This window comes from Aotus nancymaae, unplaced genomic scaffold, assembly GCF_030222135.1.
Source record: "Aotus nancymaae isolate 86718 unplaced genomic scaffold, 86718_ANA_hifiasm-v0.15.2.pri h1tg000040l, whole genome shotgun sequence".
NCBI classification, from domain to species: domain Eukaryota; kingdom Metazoa; phylum Chordata; class Mammalia; order Primates; family Aotidae; genus Aotus; species Aotus nancymaae.
The window spans coordinates 106,603,493-106,630,923 of record NW_026988454.1 but is presented as its reverse complement, the minus strand read 5'-3'; the positions used below and the strand labels follow the sequence as shown (position 1 = coordinate 106,630,923).

Below are 27,431 nucleotides of genomic sequence, written 5' to 3'. Positions count from 1 at the left end.
AGGCAGAGGATCAAGAAAAATAATTAATGGTTTCTAGGCTTACTATACCTGGTGGTGAAATAATCTGTGCAACAAATCCCATGACACAAGTTTACCTATGTAACAAACTTGCACATTCTGTACATGTATCCCTAAACTTAAAGTTTAAAAAGAAACTCTTTAAACTGTTTTCTTAAAGAGACTTCCTCCACTACCAGAGAACTTAGTCTTCTGATCAGTCACCTGGAAGCAATTTTCCATATAATTGATGAACTTGGCTTCCACTTTGGGAAGAGAACCATCTTTTCCTATACTTGCTTACATTTTTGCTTTAATATCTTCTACAGAACTGGGTCTTTTTGTGTTTTAGAAGTTTTTTCCTTTTTTTTTTTTTTTTTTTTTTTTAACACTTCTTGACCTTTTGATCTTAGCTTTGATGGTTTTGAGTCTTTCCATTGTATTTTGACTTTTGTGCATTTTTGGCAGGAATATATTCTACAGATTTCTTCACTGAAATTTTTTCTTCAGTTTCCTCATCATCAAAATCATCATCATCATCATCTTCACCAGCATCAAGTTTTACTTTTTTCAGTGGAACATTGTTATCACCTCCAGGGGAAGATCACTTTCAAGATACAGTTAAGAGTTTCACATTCTCCTCTGCTTCCCGATTCATCTTCTTCCACAGCTACTAATACGCACAGCCCCTGAACCACACTTGAACCGTAAGACCATGGGTGGTGTTATTTCAAAGCCCACAAGGAAAACCGTTGGCTGTACAGACATTTTCAAAGTTGCCAGTGTTAATTGGACTGCCTTCATAACTTACTGCCTCTGTTTCAACAATGTGCAATTTATCTTTTGCACAGGGCCCTAAACTGACCATTCTTTTTTTTATTATTGTACTTTAGGTTCTGGGGTGCATGTGTAGATCATGCAAGATTGTTGCATAGGTACACACATGACAATGTGGTTTGCTGCCTCCATCCCCCCATCACCTACATCTGGCATTTCTCCCCGTTTTTCCTCCCTGACCTCCCCACCACCCGCCCCCCCCGCTGTCCTTCCCTTGGCCCCCCGAAATAGACCCTTGTGTGTGATGCTCCCCTCCCTGTGTCCATGTGTTCTCATTGTTCAACACCTGCCTATGAGTGAGAACATGGATAACTGGTGTTCATTTTCAGCATTATCCACCTTAAAGTGTTCATCTTTGCTGGTCTTTAGTTCACAACCAAAAAGGTAATTCTGAGGCCTCAAGGGGATCCTTTCCATGTCCATTGAATCTTCCATGGGGTGGTTGGTGGCACTCAAATGGGAGAGAAGGCAGATGGAGATAAACAACTACTGCTCCAGAGAACAGCTGTGCAAGACAGAATCACACCAGGGCTTAACCTGTTTTGTTTTGTTTTTAATAAGCTACCCACTAATCATCTGTAGATGGCAATATAGTTAAGCCATCTGTTCTGGTTATGGATTGAGCTGTGTCCCTCCAAAACTCATAAGCTAAGGTCCTAACCCCAGAACATCAGAACGTTACTGCTTTTGGAGACAGAATCTTTAACAAGGTAATTTAGGCAAAATGTTGTTATATGACTGGGTCCTAATCTAATATGATTGATGTCCCTCTAAGAAGATGTTAGAATACAAATACAAATGCACAGAGGGAAGACAGTGTGAAGCTATAGGGAGAAATGGCCATCTACAAACTAAGGAGTTAGGCCTCAGAAGAAATCAAAAGTATTAACACCTTGAACTCAGACTTACGGCCCCCAAAACTGAAAAGTAAATTTCTGTGGTTTAAGCTATCCAGTCTATTGTATTTTGTTATGGCAGCCCTGACAAACTAACACAGACACATGTCTGGTTCACCAGATTCCTATCTCAGGGGATATCACATAACCAGTGATGTTATTATTTTCCTTAATCACCTAGTTGGCTAATCATGTGTAATTGATAATACAGTTGAGCTGACCTTGAACACATAGCATACTTGCAGCTTCAGACAAAGGGACTAACTGTGTACAGGAATCAGCAAAATATTTTGAAGGTCAAGAACTAATCTCTGTTCACTAGTTAAAATTGTCTTAACATAACCCTAGCTGAAAACCCCACAAACGAGGAGGAAAAAAAAAAAGCCATTCATTCTATTATCATTGAGAATATTGTCAATAGGAATATGGGCAACATCTTCACTTTAATCTAGGTTTTCCTATTTCTTACAGATTAATTGTCCTTTAGTCTTGATATATACACAAGGGCCTCGTGTGGGAGTCTCTTGTCTTATAGGGTCTTCTAAGTATTGCATGGGTATACTGCAGTCCCCTCAGTAACAACTAAGACAATTGTTCTAATTATAATTCTGTATTTGAAATGGAAAGTTCAACTCTTATAAAGAAGGTATTTTCAGCATCTCAGAGGATAGCAAACGTTTGGGCACTGTAAAGTAAAATCCACCTCATTTACTCCTGTATAATTGCTTAGTGTAACCTATTACCAATATTATGAAAAGAAAATGTGTAAGCCCATAAATACTTTGTACTTTGGAAATTCATTGCGAAAGTGGTTCAGTGAATCTTGAGAGACCCCTATTGACTTTTTTAGGTATTATGAGAAATCCACCAGTGTTTAACATACACTTTGTCTGCATTCCCTTGTGCTCGCGAGCACTTGTGTAAGTTACAGGTGCTGGCGATCGGGGTAATGTCTTATTTGTCTTTATCTTTGTTTCCTAGAGCCTACACATAGTCCACTGCCATTAGAAATTCATTAAATTATGTTCGTTAGAAGTGAATTACTTACAATTAAGAGGCTCTGCCTTGAGACTAGGTTAAATGTATGAGAATTTATAGAAAAGAAACAGGGACTATTCAGTTCCAAGAGCAGAAATAGAGTTGGGTTTCAGATTCAATTGAAGCCTGGGAACTGAATGCTGTCAAGGTTCTTCCTCCATCTCTCTTCTTGTCACCTATCTTTCATTTATACCCTCTGTCCATTTCTCTAGTCCATACAAAAGAAAACATGGCTGCTAGCAGAAACCAAGTTTTAAATGCTGGAGTTTTTCACCATGTGTAGAAAGCCTGCTTTGATTAGCCTCCAGTCCAGATTCTCTAGTGGGCTTTAAGCAAAGGAGACAGCTGCAAGTCTTAGAAGAAAACAATAAACAGACACTCCCAGTAGAGTCTACACTCTAAATGAGAGAATGAATAAATGAAGGAATGAACAAATGTATTAATAGCTCTCTGGTACCAGAATATTAAAATAATACTGAGAAGACAGGAGTATATAAAAGTACTAACCTATAAATCACTTTATTGATTCTGTAAGTCAGATGGCTGTGAGGCATTAATATATTCAATATGACAAACATTTTCAATACGATTTTAGAAAAGGTTGTTAGCAAGAGAAAATGCAAGAAATATTAAATAAACCAAAACCTGATTCATTAATATAACTATTTTATGGTGAAGCTGGGTTTCAGAAAAATCTTTAAAGTATGAACATGGCTTTTGCCTTTTAAAAAATGACAATTTGAAATTTATACAAAATATGAATGAGTTTGACTACAATATTGGAATACTAGAAAACCGCAAAAATTTATTTAAAAGGTACAAAAACTGGTATTTTTAAATTTGTTGTTGTTGTTTTGGGGCATCTGGTAAATTTACTTTTATTTCAGATGCATGGTCACTGTTTTCTCAAAAGCAGATTGGATATGGATTTAACGTTTTCTTCACAGGATTCTTCCCTCTGTCACAAAAGTTAGAAGCAAACACTCTGGAGGTTTTTCTGAATAATTAAAATAATATTTAAACACCATCCTATAGTCTGCCTCACGGGAGTTTCTCAGTAAATATTTGTTGAAGGCATGACTCTCCTCTGCTTACTTTTTTAACTCTCTGGCAGCAGACAGCACAGTTCTTGGACAATTTCTGAAGTGGATGAAGAAGTGAATGACTAGTGAAGTGTAAAGAATGGAGAGTGAGAGGATTTATATGAATTTAGAATTTCTCTGTTAAAATTATAAATGGTTATGTAAGAGATATTTGGTTTGTACTTCAGATAAAATTAGGTGTTCAGGGAAGTGTTGACTTCTTAAAGTCAAGATCTCCCAAGCCTGAATGATTCCAGAGCAACTTAGTGACTCACTAACATTCTTGTGCACCACTGAGAACCAATGTTCAAGTCATAGAATTGGGTTAGCAGAGAATAAATCATCAGAAAATGTCAGAAAATAGTTCAGTTCTTTAAAGTATCAGACAGCCTGATAATTTTCAGGAGTTTCTGGAAAAGTATATAAATATAAAAACAAATAATATATACATATATATACACACCTAAGGTAGTGAAATAACTACTGGAAAATTTCCAAACACCAATGTGCAAGCTCATCCTAATGAAATGTAAATGAGATGTCTGTCATGTTGACAAGGAGACCACCATCACTTAGTCTGCATTCCTCATTTTCCCTATGTATTCCTAGAGTTGAATGTGACAAAGTAAAAATAACATCCTACCTCCCTCTTCATGTCTCTCGGAGCTCCTGTTTGGAACTTTTATTTCTCCTTCTCATCTTCCACACAATGGTCCTTTCAACCAAATAATCTCTCATTTATCCAAGTAAAATCCTGGATTATGATTTGCATTTTCCTTGTTTTTACTGAATAATAGGATTGAGGTATTACACGTCTTTCTAGTTTACCCTGTATAGTGGGAGTATTGTTAATAAGAGGTGTGATGTGTTCATGTAGAGATAGATTTCATTCCGTTTCCTTTCTCTATTTAATCTAGAAACTGGGAGTTTAATCACTCTTCTCTGACTAAAGCTTGCACTTACATGGTGCTACCAACACAATTCAATGCAGGAATCAGGTTTAAAGAGCCCATAGGATAAATTTCAGTTCTCAGTTTCCAAATCCCACGAACCATCTAAATAAACTTTAGATGATTTGTTAAATATTTCCTTTCAGCATTCATTTAAAATACACAATAACTATTGTGCTATACTTGATTAATGGCCAATTACATGTTCTAAATTATAAATCTGGCATAGTTAACCAGCAGTTGATTTTACTTATAAAATAGGGTATATATTTTTTATTTTGTTCAATGTTTTTAGGGGGGTTATGTATGAGTTTTATTACCAAATTGCACATTACTACTGAGAATGCTACTAACCAGTTAAATTCCTGTTAAGCAATCAAAGATGAACTCGCTATTAAAACTCATCTTAAACTTTCAGTTTCAACAGACATTACTAATTATTCTTTTCAACCTTTCATTCTCTAAATATGTCATTGATTTATTTTTATTCAAAGGAAATTTTGAACAATTTCATTCCACTCACCATGTCCATTAAATACCTACAGTATTGTAATGATAATTTAATAGGCCTAGGATATTATTTTTACTCACACTGCTTTCCTATCTAAGCATAAGAATTCAGAGACTTGATTTATTTTATACAGTATTTTAAGTGCTTTAATAAATTAGGCTTCTTCAATTTTTTTTTACTTATTTTAAAACTAATCTCAAACTAGGCCAACATTCAAACATTCACATTTGCTGTTAAGAGTCAAGAAAGATGTTATTTAAGACCAACAGTACCTCTTAAACTGATAACAAAAGAAAAGCCAGATGATATGCTCAAATAATTAAAGATTTTGAAGTTAGGTTTAAGTCAAAATTTCCAAAGATATCTACTGTATCCTTAAATTTATCATTATTGGTTTTATATTTAATCTATATATCAAAATTAAAGTTAAGCTAGTGAATTTATAAAGTCATGCAACTAAATTACCCAATAAGAAACTTTAATATGTGAAATGTCATACCAAAATGTCCTCTAACATCTTACTCTTTATTCAAGGGTAGATTTCTGAAAAACTAATTTCTAATGCAAAAAAAAATTTCATCAATTTAATAAACTTATGTTGTAGAACTGGCTTCTGAGTTAGATTTTGTAGTTTGAGTCTAGCCTGTTTCAGTTTTTACATAGCCTACTTACATTTTTTAATCAAAATATTTTACAGCAGCACATCACACTGCCATGTGTGTACCTATGCAACAATCTTGCATGTTCTTCACATGTACCCCAAAACCTAAAATGCAATAAAAAAAATTGGAAAAAATATATATATAATATTAAAAAAAAATTTTACAATGGGCAGTATGAAAAGAAGAGCATAAAAAAAGTGTATTTATTTGGATACAGCTGAAAATAAGAAGAAATGGGACCAATTGCCTCACTCCCCAATATTTTACTTGTGAACCCAACAGATGAAATTTCCTAAATATTTGTATTTCTCAGATTGAGTGTTGCTAACTTACCTTGGGCTAGTTCTCTTCTAGAACCCTGAGAATTCACAGAAGTCACAGGAAAATCATTGTACATTTCATAAGATGTGGGTTGGGGACTTGGACAAATTTTACTCACATGTTCAAGTACAGGTCTTTCCACACAAAAATTAAACAACTGGTTATATGCATCCCTTGCAGCAGACACTACAATGAATGTGATCGTCAATGTGAATAGCTTAGAATGCTACAAAGGATAAGCTAACTGAATGCCTCGAAAGTATTATCCACTGGTCAGATGGTCAACTTTTTTCAGTATTATTTATAGTTGCACTTGATTGCAGTTCTGTAAGGCTTGAGCATTCATACACCTCACCTGCCTTGGCAAGCCTATTTTTGTGACATGGCAGCACGGATATAACACTATGCATTAAAAGCACTTTTTGTAACAAGTTTAATACCCTAAAAGGAATGCCAATTAAGTTTTGTTAACTGTGTCATCAACTTATCCTAGTACCTCAGTGTTCATTCCTGTTACCTGCATATCTTCTTAAATAGCTGTTATTAATTCCTATTTGTTTTCCATTGAGTGTACACTACTGAATAAGTGTAGGAGTTTTATGTTTACCATGTGAGTCCTGCAACACTAAAGATATTTTGATTATCAGTCATGATGGCAATTTCTGTATAAAAGAGCCTTAAATGGAACATTGTTTTGAGATCAAACTCCCCACCCTCACAAAAATGGCCACGTTGCAATAAAAATTGTGGCATATTAAAACACACACACACACACACACACACACACACGATGACAACAACAGCAAAAACTTCTATTAAACAACATTAGGTGAAAATAATGACAATGAAAATAAAAGCAGTACATACCAGAATCCATGGGATATATTTGAAGTGGTGATCAAAGGAAAACTTCTAATACTGAATGCTTTTGTCAGTAAAAATAACTAAATGAATTTATTTACCATTTAAAAAAACTAATGAACAACAGGATGACAAAGTAACCCAAAAGAGAACATAAGGAAATAAGGTAAAAAAGAAAATAACGAGGCAGAGTCTATAATAATAGTACATCCAATTAATAAATCAAAAATATGGATTTTTTGAAAAAATTAAAAATGTAATTACTATTACCTAGGTTGATCAACAGAAACAAAAGAACTCATAAGAAACAAGCAATGTCAATGGAAAAATAAACAAGAAAAATTGTTAATCAGAAAAAAATAACTTACTGACATCTACACAAATACATTTTAAAACTTGGATAAAATAGATAATTTTCTAGGGAAATACCAACTACTACAATTCACATTATTAGAATTAGAAACCTTTCAAAGACCAATCTCAAAAAAAAAACCAGTTATTAAGAAACTATAAATTTTCCAAGGCTGCTGCCAGAAATTTTCACAAACTTAATAACTTAAAACGGAAATTTTTTATCCCACTCGGTAGACAGAAATCTACTATCAAAGGTTGGCAGGGCCATACTCCTTTTGAAGTTTCTAAGTAAGAATGCTTCCCTACTTATTCTAGCTTCTGGTGGTTGTGGGCATTCCCTGGGCTGTGGAAGTGTGAATTTAATCTTTACCTGCACCTTCACATGGCCTTCTCTGTCTGTGTCTTCCATCATTTTCTGTCTCTCTTTATAAGGATGCCTGCCATTGTAATTAGGGCCCACTCTAATTCAAAATCTTGTCTTAAGATCATTACCTTAATTATATCTGCAAAGACCCAAAGACTCTTTTTCCAAATAAGGTCATCCTCATAGATTCTAGAAATTCGGACTTGAACATATCACAACAGGAACTACTCCACACACACACACACAAACTTCAAATGGTTTTAGAGGATAATTCTGTCAAACCTTCAAACACCAGAAATGTCCAATGCTCTATAAATTATTCCAGATAAAACAAAGGAAAAATTTCAAATTCCTTTTATGAAACAAATGTTACACTGAAACCTAAACCTGATAAAGACAGAAAAAGAAAATTACATACCAGTATCTCTCATATAGTCATATGTAAAAAATACTAAGTAAAATGCTAGCAAACATAATACAATACCAGATATTGAAAATGCTACACAATGACTAAGTATATTTATTCTAAGAGTACAAGGTGGTCCAATATTAGGAAATCCATTACTATCATATACCACATTAATAAATCTATGGAAAAAAATCATAGGATTGTCACCAAAGGGGCTAAGAAAGTCTCTGACAAAATCCAATGCCCATTAATGATAAAAAAAAAGAAACTCAAAAATAGAAATTGAGCAATATTTCTTAATATTGTAAAATATGTATATCTTAGTCTTAAAGCTAGTGTCTGGTTTAGTAGAAAAACACAGGAGACGTTTCCCTAATATCAGTAACAAGGCAAACATGCCTACTATCTCCAGTACTATTCTACGTTATAATAGAGATATTAACTAATGCAATTAGACAAAATAAATAAAGGCATATGATGGGTTTAGAAATAAGTAAAACTATTTATAGATGACATAAGAGTATACCTAGAAAATCTAAGAATCATAAAACTAACTCAACATAAATAATTAAGTGAGGTAGCAGGATACAAAATTGAGGTAAAAAATTAAAGACCTTCAAACACACAAATAATAACCAAGTTCAGCTATGTAGGAAGAGAAACTTTCATTTATAATAGCAACAGAGAATATTACATACACTTAAGAACTGTGCATAACCTAAAAGAACAAAATTTACCATGCCAAAAGACACAAACTAAAATTTGCACAAATGGGATATCATTTCCTATTCTTAGACAGGAAAATGAAGCATTATAAAGATGTTAATTCTCCTTTTGTTAACTTATAAAAGTAATGCAATGGTAATAAAAATACTAATAAGCAGATTAGGAGTTAGAAATGTTAATACTAAAATTTATATAGAGAAACAGCATGTAATACTTATGAAAATATGGACAAAGAACCAGTATGAGTGGGGACTAGAAGACTACCCAATCAAATAATAAAACATATTACAGAGTATAATTAAAACAACAGAGTCCATAGTACTGGCTTACAAAGACAAATAGACCAGTGAGACACAATAGAAAGCCTAAAGTAGATCCAAATATATATGGAAGCTTAGAAGATGATAAAGATGGCATCTTAAATTAACAAAAATACGAACATTTTAATAAATTTTGCAGGGACAATTTGGTAGTAATCTAGAAAAACAGAAAAATACATTCACACCTTGCACCACACACAAGAATAAACTTCAAATGGATTAGCCATCTAAATGTAAAATTTGAAATCGCACAAATACTCTAAGAATGGAAAAGTTCCTCTTTCACCTCAGGGTAATAAAATAAAGGTTATCCAACATTAACTCCAAAGTCAGAGACAATAAAAGAAAAGATTGATAAATTTCTCTACATAAAAATTTATAAAGAAAATACATGTTTTCCATGGTAAAGAACACCATAAATAAATTCAAAAAGCAATGAACAAATTGGTGGAAAATATTTGCCACATATACCACAGACAAAGATATAAAATCTCCCAATATATCAAGAACTCTTAATAATTGAGGAACAAAGATCCAAAAGAATCTGGTAGAAAAATGAGAAATAGATATAAACAGAAAATTAATACGAGATACATAAAGATAACCTTCAATGTATGAATAAAGTTTAAACTCAGTTATAATTAGAGAAATGTAGATTTTAAAAACACTGAGATGCCATTTTTAAATGCAAAGTTCCAAAAGTTTGAGGACATGTCCTGTTGGCAAGGCTATGAGGTAAACAGGCACATTCAGATATGGCTGAGGTAATACAATTCTGAACTCTTTGCAAATTTCCTGAGTCCAAAGATATTTTCAAATAATAATTTTAAAAAATTAACAATAAAAACCCAAAATTTCCGTAAAGGATGACATAAGCTGAAAAAATATGTAACATAGAAATAATCATTTTGTTGTGAGGCCCAAAAAGAGATAAGTGAAACTGCACTGAAAAATCATAAAATGTTATTAAAATATAAGATATTTTGAAGAAATTCTGAGACAGAAGCTTAAAGGAGAGATAGATGCTGTCAATGATATGGGAGGTCTACAAATCCAACTTTGGGGTAGATAGCAAATATTTAATATAATTATTTTAGGAGCCAGTTAATTTGCTATTGTCTTTTACCAAAATTCTAGCCTTCTGTATTCTACCCTGTGATGCTGTAGCTAAAATTCTGCCAACTACTTTTCCCACATTCCCTTGCCAGTTAGCTTCCTGTTAAGATCTTTCAATGGTAGGCAATGGAGGAAAACCGTAAGGCTCTGGGGAAGGAAGAAAGGTCTGTCCTCCTGTTCTCCACTTCCTGCCAGCATTACCTCTGTAGCTGCAGACTTGGCCCATTCCCTGTTTCGTGCTGCAATCCTAGCACCAACTTCTCCACATCACCTCAGAGACACCAACAGTAACCAGCAGACTATTTTGGCAGTCCAAAAACCAGCTAAGCCAGGTGCCCACCAACCGAGTCTTAGTCTGGAACCATCAAAGTACCCACTTGTAAACTGCTTCAGCATTCTCAGTCCCACCAGGTCTCACCCCCTTCAGAGGTCTGACACCCTCGAGGACCCCTACACGCTCAGCACACCTTCTTCAGAATCCCACTGCAAACTGAATAGAGCTCCCCTCAGAGCTCTAAAGCACCAGCTTCACTGAGAACCTTAGGCAAACTCATAGTTTCTGTAACCTGCCCCTTCCCTGTTTGACCCTAGCTTCTTCCTGCAGTCATTCAACTTAAATACCATAGTATTGCCTTTACTCTTTAAGCATTCCTACCCCTATATACCAATTCCCGTAATCTACTCTGAAATACCTAGCGAGGCTTCTGCTTTTTGTTATCTGACAGACTGTTTTAGAAGGCATTTTTGGATTTGGGTGGAATTTTGTTTACATCCTATTTATTAATTTAACATTTATTAGGTTAATACTTCACTACTGTGACAAGTAATAACTATCTAAAGATGAAAAGGCGTAGTTCTGCCTTCAAATGTCACAATAAGTGGATGAGGTAAGTGTGTAACGGAGCAACCACCAAGGGGATGAACTCTATTACAGAGGAAACTTTGTGCCGTGAGTGCACATGAGGAGGCACAGTGTTCAAAAGAAAGGTTTCCTCGGGGCTGACGTGAGAGCCTTACAGGTCACTCAGAAGTCAGAAAGAGGAAGAGGCACGTTGTCAGAATGTTTGGAGAACGTCATAGTTTCAAGCAATGTTGAGTAAGTCCTGTGATATAGCTTAGGGGAGTGACTTAAACTGAAGCTGAACAAGGAGACAACTATGGTCACGAAAAGCCTTCAACAACGTACTCATTAATATGAAATTCTTCCTGAAACACTATAGAGCCATTGAAGGGTTCTAAAAAGCTACCCCTTTTATTATTATTTAAATAGCATTTTTGCTTTGCTTTCAAAGAAAAGATTAATTAGCCCTTTGACTCACATTCCAGAAACAAGTTGATTAAAGTACAAATTTATAGAAAACACTAATACAGATCTTAGTGTATGCCAAATGCTGTTCAAAATAAGTTATACTTATTAACCCATGTAATCTTCACAACAGCTCTATTAGGTAGTTATGATTATGATTTTCAGTTAACAAAGAAAATTGAAGCTCAGAAAGACTAATTGGTACAGGGTCCTAGAGTTTGTTAAACTGCTAGAGTTAGGTTGTCAACCTAGCAATTATGGCTCCATGATCTATGTTCTTAACAACTAGGCTACAGTGCTTCACGTATCTACATATGCTGTATGTGTGTTGTAAATGATCTATGCTGTTGACACTGTGCTATAATGCTACATAGCATGTGTTTGTATGTATATGTGGAAAAAACATGAAACAAATATTCTAATACAAATTACATACTCTACATTTTACTCTGCGCCCCTTTCTCTCAATTAGTAATACACCTTGAAGGTATTTCCTTAACAACACAGCTGGATCCACTTTATTCCTAGGGACTGCACAGTATTCCATTATGTGAACATTCCAAACTGGATTGAGATATTTCTACATTGATAAATGTTTTATTTACAGGTTTGGGTCTTTGAAATTATGCTGCAACAAAACTAGTATTAGTGGAATTATTCAAAGGAAACATTTTTAATACTGAAAAATAACACAAAAGTACTCATCATAAATTAAAGCATTTAACAGCTTTACCATCATGAGAGTTTCTGTTACCCCCACATTCTTGGCAATGACAAGTTTTCATCAAATTTTGTTTTTAAGTGTTTTGCCCATCTGATAAGTAAAAAGTTATCCTACGGCATTTTTTAAATAGCCTAACGTGATGAAAAGGGGGTTTTGGAAAGCTCATGTTCAGAGGATATGGAGCTTTGCTTGGTCACATCAAGACTCAAGACAGAAGAGACGAATAGGAAGCCATTTCAACAGACTGTGTAAGAGATGAGGACTGCTTAACTGGGGCAGTGCCTGGAATATATTAGGGGAAATAGATATGGTAGAGGCACTATCAATAAGCCCAGCTGTTGAGGAGGTACAGCAATAGGCCTTTTTCCCTGACACTTAATATAGTGTGTTAAGGGTAGGCGAGACAGTGGAAGGATTCAAGAGTATCTCCTAGGTTTATGAATTGGGAAGCCAAGGATGATTATAATGAAAGTAACTGTCCTATGAAACACGGAAAAAAGCAAAGATTTGGGAGCATGCCAGAGAAAACGGGAGTGATTTTAAAAGTCCCTTAGAAATCTAAGATTCTATAAATTATTTATGGAAACCACCTTCATCTGTGGTGGAGGCTATTTCAAAATATTCATTAATATTTAATGTCACTTAATGAATTATGGAATTTTGCAGCGCTATGAAATGCCTTAAATCAAATTAACCAGCACACTTATGAAACCAGAATACTATGCTACTCTGCCAGCGTATTCTTTTCGTATTCTGCCATCTAGTGAACAACAATCATTTGTACAACCTGGCCTGTAAACTGGTTCTTCCAAATTTAAAATAAACACGCACACACACACACACACACACACACTCCTTCATTTTAAGCCTTATCATATATATTGGCAAAATCTTCTTTCATGATATTTTACAAACGAAATTCCTAAACATAGAGGAAATAATAGAGTTCATCAGCTTAATCTGCACATTTCACCTTGGGCTTATTTGAAATTTATATTTTTAAAGTCATGGGAAACTCACAAGTTTCCTTTACATTATACCATCTCCTTTTATCATTAAAAACAAAAACATAAAAACAAAACATTTACTTGTGAGCCACTTTCTTTTCTGTAATATCTTTAAGTAAATTATCTTTCTCCTCCAATGAGCATTATTTAATATTATCAAGAGTTTATTATCTGAGAAACTATTGCACATGATACACTAGAGATTGTATTTGAATGTTGTGAAAGTACCTTGTACAAATTTACTTTCTTGATATTTAGTTATACCAAACCTTTCCTGATTTGTCCCAAAGTGGTCAACTCATTCTGTGCTCTTAGCGTACCTTCACGTCACCAGTATTATGGTAGTATTATAGTATATTTTACATATTCACTTTCAAGCCTGTCTTTGCAAAGGGTCATGAATTTCTTGATTAAAGGGACTATGCAATATTCAGTTTTACATCTCCAATAACTCTCGTGATGTATGGTATTTATTGGTTTTCAATAAATGTTAACAAATGATCTAAAATGATTGAACTGAATTATCGACAGACGTTTGAAGCTTAATTTTTGTTCAAGTTGAAATAATATGTAAAGTAATCAATCACAACATTCAGCTTCCTTCAGAAGCCCAGAAGAGAAGTGAACATATTGCCCAAGTGCCCAGAGGGCCCTAAAATATAGATGTGTGTTCATCAGACTAATTGGAGATGGGTAGATGAAAATCCTCCTTTGAAATCTGCCCTCACAGGCAATGGCATTATTCCCAGGCTTGTCAAGTTCTTTCCCTTGGCAGATCTCTGTGGTCCATCTGCTGACCTTAAATGCTGAAATGCTCTCAATGTGAATATGCCTTATGGACATCTTTATTCTGAGTGGCCATACCAGCAGAATACATAAATCTGAGCTATTTCAGATTGCAAATGGAATTGTTCTCAACAGTGCTTCATTGCCTTATGGATAATAATTTTGGATGAAAGCACAAACTCATAAAATTAGCTCTGAGTTCAAATCATATTAGTAATATACACTGTTTGCGAGTCCTTTAAATTCATCTGTATTTCTGAACTCATTCATTTTACTATTTCCAAGCTATTTCTATGGAGTTCAAGTAAAGACCCCATCTACTTTGTAGTTTTTGAAAGTCCTATTAGCAAATTCTGTTCTTTTAGGTAACTGTTTTCATTTTTCTTATAGTTTTACCAGCTCCAAGTTTTAAGAACTAATCCATCAAGCATTGGGTTTCTCATGGCACACACTGTGATGAAGCTGGGGTGGGTGAGGAATAAAGTTGTGGTCATCCAAGTCTGTCTATGATTGGATAGTAATTTAAACTTAGAAGGAAAAATTAGACATTTTCATTTGGCCCCTATTCCCATCCACAGTTCCTATTAAATTTATCTGTAATAAGACTGATATCTTGACAGGCATGACATTTGTGTCTTAATTCTTAATTGATTCCGGACTTTGGAGGTGAAGAAAGTAGCATAATGTATTATTAGCTTTCTTAGTTATCAACATACAACATTAATTATGCTTTCTTCTTTTCAGCTATTGCTACTGAGCTGGCTTTGATTTTCTCAATTATCATGAGGTACATCATCTGTGAAATATACTGCTTCTATTATCATCTTTACGATAAAAAGCTTGATAAGTTACAAGCAGAACCAATCAGTATGAAATAGGAAAATAAGACTCAAACCATTGTTAAAAGAAAATTTTAAATAAAATAATTAAAACTTTTAAGAAGATTCAATACTTCAGAGACTCATAATGTGAAAAAAGACAGACATGTTAGAAAGAGGAGTTTGTCTTGCAGAAAAAAAACTGGGATAATAGAACTACCCCAAGAGAACCATAGGAACTTGGAGGAATACACAGTTTTAAACAATCAACAGATTCTCAAGACAATAAAATACACCTGGCAATTGAGACTTTACAAGGAATGACAGTTAAGCCATTGCCTAAAGGCTTCTTGGATGATGAAGGGCCAGTAGAGCCTTTCAGGGACAGCTTGTGGTGTCCAATTATTCTCCAGATAGAAGACAGTCCACATGCCATAGAATCAAATTGGACACTGACTCACTAAGTCAGGCCAAAATCTTTTGCCCTTTCAAAGCAGTTATTTGTTTATAGCTATTGCTTTGAATCTGTAGGATTATCTTTGTTTATAAGTATACTTATGGCCAAAACTTCCTCAACACTCAGCTCCTGGGTGACTTCCATGATTTCTAGGCACCAATATTCAAATTGCCAAGCAACTTCAAACATGCTATTATTCTGCTTAGGCATTTTTATTCGAACATCTACGTTGGTATTTACCCTTTGTTGGCCTCTTTTATTCCCAAGTTATTCAAGTTTTTGAGACTGCAGTTCTTTTCAGAAGCCAGTTGTTGCCCTAGATGATAAACACCAGCCAGATCTAATGATCATCAGGAGTTCTGAGAGAAAATGCTTGTTTCTGGGAAAGGGAATTGGAACATGTAAAGAGGATCAGGAACATGTCTTTGTGTATGCATGTGTTTGTAAAGAACTTTAATATCTAACATTATATATAAAACATCAGATTCTAGAACTTAGGGGATAGAGTATGTTGGTGAAATTTTAAAACTAAGTGATACCAACAAAAATGTTTGTAAAATTCTTACATTAATGTAGATCAGTCTGATCCTCAGGCCAGTAGCATCAGCATCACCTGAGAACTTATTTGAAATGCAAATTCTTCTACCCCTCCCCTGCTCAACCAGATAGAAACTCTGTGGGAGGGATCCAGCAGTCAGGGTTAACACAAGGTCTTCAGGTGATTCTGATAAATGCTAAAGTTTGCAAACCACTGGCATAGACTTATAAATAAGTTAAAAATTCATCCTAAGTTATTTCTGAAGAATCTCATTCACACTTTAAGAATAGTGGGAATATGAAATGATTAGAAATTAAAGAAATAAAAACTTTAAACAGTTACACGGTAACTACTGACAACATTTGATATTACTAGTCGGAACTGACAAGTGAATTAATTGTAATTGACATCAGTTTTTATGTAGCTACAATATTTTTTAAACATCTCTTAACTTTGTAGAGACTGTCTACTAAATAGCAGGTATAGAACTAGTATTATTACATTTTATTTCTGCTCAACTACTCTTAAAAAGAAGTCAGTAAAATTTTCAAAGGCAACAAATTCCTTTAATGAAACCAAGCTAACCAAGAGAAAATCAAATAAAAATCCTTGTGCTTGAGAAGAAAATATCAGATGTAAGAAGAACACAGAAGAGAAATCAACAGCTGGGCTGAGCAACATAGTGATAAGGCTCAGATGACTGGAAGAACACCAGGTTCCTTTGCCTTGTGCCGATTTAAATAGAAAGAAACGGGACACACATGGAGTGGTTTTAAGTGAGTGGAGAGTGTAACAGGCAAGAAAGAAAGAAGGAAGACACTCCTCCATGCAGAGACAGAGGGAGCAGGCTCCAAGCCCAGAGAAGAAACCCCAAGTGCTGGGATGATGTGTCGGGGGAGGGGAACAGGTGGTTATATTAGGATATTAGGAGGCTGGAGGATGTGATGTCTGATTTGCATAGGGCCCAGGGAATTGGTTTGACCAGGTATGTCATTCAGGTGGCCTGCCAAAAAACTGGCCCTCCCACTCTAGCCTTTAAATAAGCAAATATAGAGTGCCATGATGTCCTGCACATATGGGGTTATCTGGGGACAGCCTTATGCTTGGCACAGGGGGTGACAAGGAGAAAAAGGTGGAATCACCATATTGGATAGACCCAGTTTCTAATGGCCTGCATTTGCATATCACAACTTGCCTGTCTGACACTTCAAGCTGCTCTTCTGCTGGACAAATGTTTCTGGAATGGCTTTAAAAGAAAAAACTTTACCAAGGACCCCTTATCCTCTTTACTGGCCTAAAATAATAACTCCTATACTACTACTCAAGTCAGGGAGCAGACCAAATTAAGCCAGAAGTCTCAGACACAGAAGTTTTCACTTACAAAATGACTGAAATTTAAGTTATGAGTAATTGCAGTATACTGATAATGGGGCTTGCTACACATTCTGAATCTAGGGGCATGTATAATAAGGAAGGAAATTGATGGAGCAGGAATAAATTTGGCCAATGGAGTACTAGCCACTGGTGTGAGAAAATGGAAAATGATGTCTATCTCACAGATAAAAACTTACTGAACGGACTTTAAGATACAGACTGTTGACAACCCACACTGAATGATGAGCCGCCATCTAGGGATGAATTCAAAGACAGATAAATAATTTGGCAAATGTCTCTTTTTCCTTGCAGTTGACCAAAGCTGGATAAAAAGCATATGCACAACTTTGCCTCAGGAAGTGGAGATCCTTAAGAAAATCCATGAACAAACAGGCATGACTCTGAAATCAACTTAACGATGAAGCCTATACACTGGAAGAGGAGGGAAGGCTGTGCAGAGAACAGACTAAAAGGCAGATGATTTAAGAGAAACAGGGTGAGTTGCAGGAAATGCAGAGATCCTACAGAAACCATATTGCTCATCCTCTGAAGACCATCTTTGCCAATGTCTTGCTGCTTCTCACAGCTCTTAAGGTGTGTACCACAGGAAACCTGCATGTTTTCATTATAGTTCATGTAACTTGGTTAATTGACAAATGCTATAAAATCAATCCCCAGGATAATATATTGTTTCTTTATAAATTTTAAACAAAAAGATTTATCTCCATTTTTCACCTACTTATTAGTTTACAGAAAGACCCTTTGGGTAAATTTGTATTTTGATATAAATATTTGGCGCTGAAGACAAAAGGTAATAATAATTACATTTTTTAAAACAGTGTCATGATAATGGTAGAAAAGCCTCAAATAGGAAGCAACGGAGTAAAAAGAGAGGTAGCTGAAACAAACTTAGATGTGGTGAAAGAGAGAACTTATCTACACCAAGGAATGCAAGGAGACCTGGTAGGAGCTCTTCCTTTTATCACCAAATCTAAATGACCTGGAACCAGCTTATTCTTCTGCAATGAACATGGTAATTTGCATCAAGTAAGTGATGAGATCTGTTCTGAATGTTTTCATTAAGTCGCTTTCAGCCAGAAACACAATTATGACTATTTCTAGACTCTCTGTTCTCTTTCCTGATCCATCTGCTTATTGATACTCTAGTAAAGCACAGTTTTTGTTTCTGCCACATTATAAAATATTGTAACACTGAGTTGGGACTACTGTAACTTTATTGTTCATCTTGTTAGAACTTGTTCTGTATAGTTTAATGTTAGTATATTTTCAAATTAACTTATCACTTTGTGCTCACTAAAAATAACATCTTATTTTTCGTGAAATTGTATTATAAAAATATAATAAAGAAGTATAAATTAAGACAGTGTTGATAACTTAATACTACTGAGCCTTCTTGTCCAGGAGCAAAGTATGTCTTCATCTTCACTTTCACTTCAGTCTCTTTCATGCCTTTCATTACAGTTTTTTACAGTTATCTTGATATTGGTGGTGCACAATTATTTTTGTTTCTACAATGTTTTTCTATTTTATGTTTTTACCAGTAAATTATTTGGATGAAGAATTCTATTTTTGTTTTCTGAGTAACTTATTTTGTAATCATGTTTAGTTGTTTTTTTTTTCAGTTCAGAAACCAAGTTCTCATTTTTTCCAGTGGTGTAATTGTAACATCTGCAAAAGCTGAAGTTTGTATTCCTACCATTTATTTTGTGCACCTTCCTAATTGCATAAGCCAGTATTTCTGGAACAGCCCTGACTAAATAATGATGATAATGGCAGTTTTTATACCATGCATTACAACTGAAAAGAAAGATACTAGCCTTTAGTTTGAAACAAATTTTACTATCAAATTTTAAATTACTACTGTTTTATAAAAATTGTTGACTTATTAACAATTTCTGGCCAGGTGCAGCAGCTCACACCTGTAATCCCAGCACTTTGGGAGGCCAAGGCAAATGGATCACTTGAGCCCAGATGTTCCACACCAGCCTGAGCAACATGGTGAAACCTGGTCTCTACCAAAAATACAAAAATTAGCCAGGCATGGTGACGTATGCCTGCAATCCTAGCTACTCAGGAGGCTGAGGCAGGAAGATCACTTGAACTCAGTAGGTGGAGGTTGTAGCGAGCCAAGATCACACTACTGGACTCCAGCCTGGGTGACAGAGCAAGAACCTATCTCAAAAGAAAAAAAAATTCATATGCTTTTTCTTTTTTATAGATCTCAAGAGTCTCACCAAAATAAGGATGCAAACATCGAGTTATGAAATATTCAGTGTCAGATGCAAACCAGTTCAACACACTGGTCAACTTCTAGTTCTAAATCAAAACTGCTGTGCAGAACCCACTACTACCCTCTTGATTTCTCTAAGTTCTGCTGTGATAAAGAATACTCAACCTTGCTTCCTTAGAGGACAGGGAGCAGAGTTCTGAAATTGAGCCGTGTCTTTTTCACAATTAGGTTGCCGAAGACTGTATGACTTCCTCCATGTAATGATAGACATGTATTTTTTAATAAAATAATTGATTCAATTATTCTTATCAACTACATTAGTCATACATGACTTATACCCAGAAGAAATGGGTCTTGAAGTTTTACGAGTGACAGAGAAACAAAAGTCAGGAATTTGGACTAATAGCATGAGTAGTTTCCGTTAATTTCAGACTCACAGATTCTCCCATAAATTTAGGTTAGGAAAAGAAAGATATTGAAGGCAAAAATTTCCCATGACAGGTCACATATTCATTTTCCAAATATCACACAAGAAAAGTAAATATAAATATAAATCAAGTGCCTATTATGACAAGACCTTGTGCTCACTGAGCATGGCTCTTAAGGCAAACGCAAGAATTGCATCTCTGGGAAGACATATTCCTCATTCTGTGAAACCTTTTTAATAAACAGAATTCAACAGTCCTAAGGCTGAGTAATGTCAAACTAAGTGAACAGAGGAGCCATTTTACTTCAAAGCATGTTTCATCCAAGAACTCCACATGCTAGAGGGGTTTTTATCTTTCATTCTAAAGAATAGAAAAGGCTAAAGAAGTTAAGTGACTTTCCTTGTTGACTGTGCAACGTATTATTTAGATGCTAGGTGTCATGTCATCAAGTTTTATAGATGTATAGAATTACTGTTAAGCCATATATGAGAAATGAAAAATATATATATATACAGAGAATTTCATACTGAAATGATCTATTTTTATAATGATATAGAAAAATAGATTATTTCAACACATGAGATATAAAATAGATGATTTTATCCTCTCTACTATAATTCATACTTATACAGGCTCTATAAGTTCTTCTAGGTTGTAAAATATCTTTTGTAGAAAGAGCTAAGTATTAGTACATGGAATTATTTTCAGCTCCTTATTAATATCATGAGACGTTGGAAAACAATAGACTTTAATATATAGGAGCTTTTGCATACTTTAAATATTATGGTTTACTTTTTAATATTTTCAAGCTTTTATTCTTGAAGATCATAGACCTTAATGATAAATACAAACAATAAACAAGGCAGCAAATTGTGCCAATAGAAGAAAACTAATCATTGATAGCATGCTTTTAATAGCCCAAATTAAATCAGATTTTCTAGGAACAAGAAGTGAAAGTGTCACTTTTTTGGCATGAAGCTAATAAGAACAAAGCTGTCATAAATCTTTGTAAAGACTTTTCCAGAATGCATAATAATTGGTTATGTTTAACATTTGCATCTGCTTTAGAAACATCTTACTCAAATTGATACCTTTCCCAATTGTAATTAATGCAGAACCTGAGACATACTAGGATCTTGATTTATTTTAGTTTCTAAAACTCTTTTGCAAATTACTTTGTCTTTCATAATGTTGTTTCATAGCTAGATGGTACAACAGCAGACATGCCCTTCAATTAGTATTTTAATTGAATTCATTGAGTTCACTAGGAACCTGATTACACCTGAATAAAATGATACAATTTAGATGCTGAGCCACCCAGGCCAAGAAATGTATCCCATGGAGACTTATCAACAGACAGCCAACCCAGGAAGTCCACATCGAACAGCAAGCTGGACATAGCCATTTCTTCACCAAAATACTCAAGTCCTGTACACACACAGAACTTTATTTAGAGGACATTCCACATTATTTAAAGAAGTAAACAAGTTAAGAGTAGTCCTGTTTTGTCACCCTTTTATCTTTTTATCCTTCCTTCCTGCCTACCTGCCTTGTTATTTAATTCTTTGCTTCTCTTTTTTAAATTTTTTTTCTTCTCTCTTTTCCATTCCTTTCTCCCTTCTCTCTGGAAAATTAAATATATTAACAAAAATTAAAGATAACAGAGTATTTTCCATTTCAAACTGAAAAATGAGTTGTCCTGTAGGAAAAACAAACAAACACAATGCAACATGACACTTCTTAACAGAAACTGGCCATAATTCCCGTGGATATTCAAAAAGAAACAACTTAAAATTGAGAATGTTAAACAGCTCTATTAGTCAACCTATATTTCTACAACAGAAGTTTTTTCAATAAAGTTGTGAGGTGGAAGGAAACAAGCAGAAGTTAACAGAAGTGAAGGAAAACAGAGCATTCAACAAAAGAACCGTAAATTTCAGAATTAAGGGAGATTCTAAGTTATTGTTATTATTAATCGGCAAGTCCATGTCAAATGGCTCACTATTTTCTGCTGAAGAGCTTTTGGCAACAAGAATACACAGGCTACCTTCTGAACCAGAACCCGAAAAATGCTTCAAAGATTAATGAATGCAAAGATAATTCCAGAAATATCTGGCCATCAGATATTCTCACAGAAAGACATCCAAAAGACAGCTTGGTTATGCTGCCCTGTGAAAGCTGTTAGTTTACATATAAGACTCACTTTTGGTGAAAAAATTTTTTTAAAAAACCCTAACAAATAGACCCAGAAAGATCAAGCAGGGAGGATTCTCAAGCACACATAACTGATAACAGTAACTATCACCAAAGACTGTGCAAAAAATAGGATTTTGCACAAAGGCCATCACAAACTTACACAAGAAATACTTCTGCAAGGACATCTGCCTTGCAACTGCATGTCCAACCTCCAGCTGGCGCCATTCTGTTATTGATCCTTGTAGCCAAGAATAATTATGTAATGCTCCTCATTTTTTCCTTTAAAAACCTTCATCTGTCTTCACCTCTGTCAATACGCAGAGTTTACTATGGCATGTACATTCCCATTACAATGCTCTATTCCCAAATAACTCTCATTTTCTTTTAGAGAGCCTCTCTCTGTCATTTAGATTGACAGCCCTGAGCTGACAGATTATACCTACTTATGTCTGAAGATTAACACAACTTTCTTTTCTAAACTTTGCCAAAGGGAAATGCCTAAAGTAAGTATATGCCTCTGGATAATCACCCACCTTGTTGTAGCACATCAGCTGAGGTTTCTGGAAACACATCTGCCTCTGATCTGAGCTGCACTGCAGATCATCATTGAGATGTGACCAAGATAACTCAGGGGGTTTTGCTCATTCTCTGAGAGTGGTAAAAGATCTAATGACCCCTTGATCAAAGAGGTGTGCCAAGAAGTTATCTGAAGATTTCAGACCTGCCACCTTCTGATTCTGAAGGATTAACTGAGAGAGAAAGAAAAATACCTGGCTCCCATCAGGATATTAAGGTCACTTCATTGATACACAGTGGCCACAGTGTTTCTTTATTCACTCTGTGTTAATGGTAAAATGTCTGACCCTCTACTGAAAATGGAGTAGAGAGACCACTATTTATCTGAGATTGCTCTGGTTTTAACACTGAAAGTCCCAAATTCCAGCAGACTCCCAGGTAATATGGTATGGTTACTTTATATATCTGAGATAGATGTCTCTTCCCCTCTGTATAAAAAGGCCTGCAGAGATGCCAAAATGAGACTATGAATAGGGTTCCACACACGTGCTGGTGACTCTCAGCATGGATGGAATAGAATTACACAGTTCTGGATCCAAATCCAGAGAGGCCCTTGTTATGACTTTTTTTTTCTCCGAAAACCCCAGAAGTACAAAATTTGATTCCCAAGAACAAATATGTCACTATAACAACTCTGCTTTTTCTTCTGAATCTAACAGACAAACTTATTTTTCACTATCCTGGCACCGTACACTTTTAAACCAAACCATTCAATTGATCACTGATTTTTAGCTAAATGAGGAACACTATTTAAATAACACCCTGCAGTACCTGCATTGTACAACACAAAAACCCTTGTGCCCTATATTAATTAATGAATCTCAGGTAAGTAAATTATTTCAGATGTCATTAGAACCGTTTTATTTAAAAATCCCTATCATAAAAGTAAAATCTTCCCTTTGTTTTATAACGTATTCTTCGCATTGGTCCTTTCTCACATTGCTACAAAAAAAACCTATGACTGGGTAATTTATGAGAAAAGATATTTAATTGGCTCACAGTTCTGCAGGCTGTACAGGAAGCATAGTGGCTTCTGCTGCTGGGGAAGCCTCAGGAAACTTCCACTCATGGTGGAAGGCAAAGGAGAAGCAAAAGTATCTCACATGGTGGGAGCAGGAACAATAAGAGAGAGAGAGAAGAGGGTGAGGGAGAGGAGCTACACACTTCTAAGCAAACTATCATCTCTTCCAAATTTCTTCACCAAGCCACTTCAGTCCTGAAACTCTCACCAGGAAGAGGTTCTTTGTCTGCTTCTGGATATGGGTAACCCATCAAGTTTTTCTTTCCAGCTAGTTTTTTTGTTGTTGTTGCCCCATATGAATAGTGATTTTTCTTAAGGAGGGATGCAAAGGCAAAGTTGAAAATAAAAAATTATATCAGTGAAATAAGCATGCTGAGAGAAAAGGAAAAATATATAAAGATGCGTTCTATAGGGGAGGAATATTCACATGAAATCTAACTGGATTCATTAGAGACAAAACACCAGATTAAAATATCTCAACACACCAGGAAGGTATATTTTATAAAATACTACCATAGGTATTTGCATTACAATTATCTCTTCTTTATTTCCATAGGGATAGTACCAGGCATGTATCTGAATATTAGAAATATTTAACGACAGCTCAAAAGAGGAAGACCAAAAATGGAGACTCCCCCAATTAAGGGAGCATTCTGATTAAGAAAGTATGCTTCACACGAGCACTTTCTATGACTGATCTTTTTTAGTGTTCTATACAAAATTTTTGAAAATGTAATTTAGTAATGGTTAGGAATTTATGTCTATGTACAACAGGATTTTATACAGTATATTATCCAGAGCTATTTCCTAAAAATAGCATACCCCCAGTTGTTTCTCATTTTATTTCCTTAAAATATCATACCTCCAGTTGTTTCTCATTTTATTTTTGTTATAAGCAGGCATCGACAAGATGGAACTCATCATTGAGATCCACATTTCTCTATGTCCTATTATTTCAACAAGCAGAGCCCTTTTTGTGTTTTACTCTATCTTGTATTTTTATACTTAGTAACATAGAGAGTATATCTATATTTAGTAACAAAGTTTCTCTTTCTTTGAAGTTAATACATTTTTCACAGAGTAAGGACCATCATTAAGAGTCTATTTTGTGTAATTCTGTCCTGAATCTCTGTTCCCTGAATCTTGATTCTTGAGAAATATTCATTCTCAGTTTTTTGCCAGTGCCTTCCTAATTTTTTACAACCTTGGGACAAAATCCTAAATATACCCTAGATGCACCATTAAGAGAAAGAAAAGGAAGAGGAAGCACATTAAGGAAAATAGACAGCAGAGACCATAGTTTTCATTTTCAGCAACTTGTTCTAAACTCTAATTGGTATTTTCTCCTTCAACATTGATGCACAATTCTCCTTACCTTTGGCCACCGTTGAGCTGGCGAAGTTTTTCCTCTGGTGGCGTGATTTAAACCTTTATCCTTTGTTCTGAGGAAGCCTGTGTAGGATGCAGTAATACAATGTTAACGTTTACAATTGACTACAGTAGTAGAATGAAATATGCCTAAGCATCCTTCCCTCCATCATCCATTTCCACCCTCCATCCCAGTCTTGATTTCTATGCATCCATTTGATTTCAACAATCCATTTCTTCTTGATGGTCAACATTACTTAACACAGCATTTTTTGCCTATTTCCCTAGTAAATTCACAATGACTAGGCAGCAATTTCACATGCAAATTTAGAGTGGAGGGAGAATACACATCTCCCCACTTTTCCCTTTGTCTTAGGGAAAAAGAAATTTCTACCATCCAGTAAGTGCATTCTTTGCTCATTCTCTTACTATTCTTTTTGGATTGGGGAATTTGGGAAAAGGCATTTATGACACCCTGCTCACCTTCTGGGGCTCTCTATTAGCTCAATGTATCTTCCAGTTACAGATGCCCTGTCCACTATCAGGAGAAACCACTTTGCCCCTGTCTGGGATGCAGGTGACTGTGATACCAACAACTGGGTGGACAGGCCTATGTACTTCATCAAAGTTAGAAGCTCCAGCATGGCCACACGCCTGCACCCCATCTGTCTCTCCAGGTTCAGTCTACTCTCAAGCTGACAATTTCCCCTCCTGGCGTCTGACTTCTATAACTATCTTTCAATTAGTTCCAAATTTGGATTTGGAGATGTGATCATGGTTAACCCCTTCTAAACCCCAGACTACTCATTAAAAGGAAAAGATCATGCCCAAAGCAGAGCTTGGATTTTTCTCAAAGGTAATGAAATAGGAACCTTCTCAACTGCTACTACACTTTGATTCCTAAGTGGAACAGAAAATCAGGAACAAACCATGAGAGAATTTTACAACATTAGAATCTAGGCCATTTTATAAGAAAATATAGCTGTAGTTTGGTTCTTCTTAATGTATGTCAATTCTCAAACTATCAAGGACACAACATAATATATATTAAACTGTAAGGGGTTTTTTTTTTTAAGTCTTACATGATTTTGTAGGTTACATAGAGCATCTTTCATTCTTCGTGTTTAATAAACCAACTAAAATAGTATTTTTCACATGGACTCTAGAAGATAATCACTTTAAGGCATTACCCTAACATTTTGGGAACCTGGAGTAGTTTTTTATTATTAATATTGTCTTAAATTGATTATGGTGCTGTGATGTGGATGTGTTAAGATTTATACTTTGTGTAGGGGGCACACGCAACATAATCAAGCCTATGTACACGGCATTTGAGGTCAGGGTATGGAAAAATACTGAGACATTCTGTGTATGTTATTTGTGCATGAGAATGAAACTCCTTGACCCTGAAAACAGGACAGGGAGTGGAGTGTGTGGTGTGATAAGGAAAGCTGAAAACAACCTCCTGAGAAAGCAGTTTGAGTGTGTACAAGGTCACAAGTGTCTCAGTAACCCACCTCAAATGGCCATCTAGTGGATATTTGTAGTTAATACAATCCCTTTCAATAAATACTTGGTGGAGGGATACTGGGTTGGACTCTCTCAGAAGAGCTACCCCGTAACCCCACTCAGCTGGAATTGTATGAGTACTTCATTCTCAGCATTCACTGCAAGTTATAAGCTCTGCAACTGGTGCCCCTGACGTGATAACCTTGAAGTTACACGTGAAGGAGGAGAGCTCATCAATTTTCAGGCAATCCCAGAAAGAGGCAGTCCTGACTCCCATCAGGAGGATGGGACACACGCGTAAATATCAGGGGCTAGGTTATCATGGGTCAAAAAATGACCAAACAGCAGAAAGTATTTTTTGAAACAGCACAACAGCTACTTAAGGCTATCCAGTGCACTGGAGAGCCTGGAGTTCTACACAACCTTATGCTCTTATTTCGGCAGGAATGCCCTTGGTTTCCTGACCAAGGAACCTTAGATTGGGAGTTACGGGAGCAGGTAGGTCGCTGCCTGAAAAGAAGCTATGAACGAGGTCATTTTACTCGTGTTACTATTTTGACCACCTGGGCACTGGCACGCTCTGCGTTGTATCCTCTTTATCTGCCAAATTGCGGTGAGTCAAACTGCC

The 27,431-nt window shown here is 35.5% G+C and overlaps 1 protein-coding gene and 1 pseudogene across 1 annotated transcript in view; both read right to left on the bottom strand.

Annotated features, from left to right (window-relative positions):
• The window catches only part of BMP5 (bone morphogenetic protein 5), a 210,850-nt gene extending 206,305 nt beyond the window's left edge, over nucleotides 1-4,545 (bottom strand). The window contains exon 1 of the mRNA XM_012441611.2: nucleotides 4,494-4,545. The gene's annotated coding sequence lies outside the window, so the exon portion shown is untranslated. The remainder of the gene's footprint in view (nucleotides 1-4,493) is intronic.
• On the bottom strand, nucleotides 173-912 carry LOC135268310 (nucleophosmin-like; annotated as a pseudogene).
• Nucleotides 4,546-27,431: the final 22,886 nt, after the last annotated feature.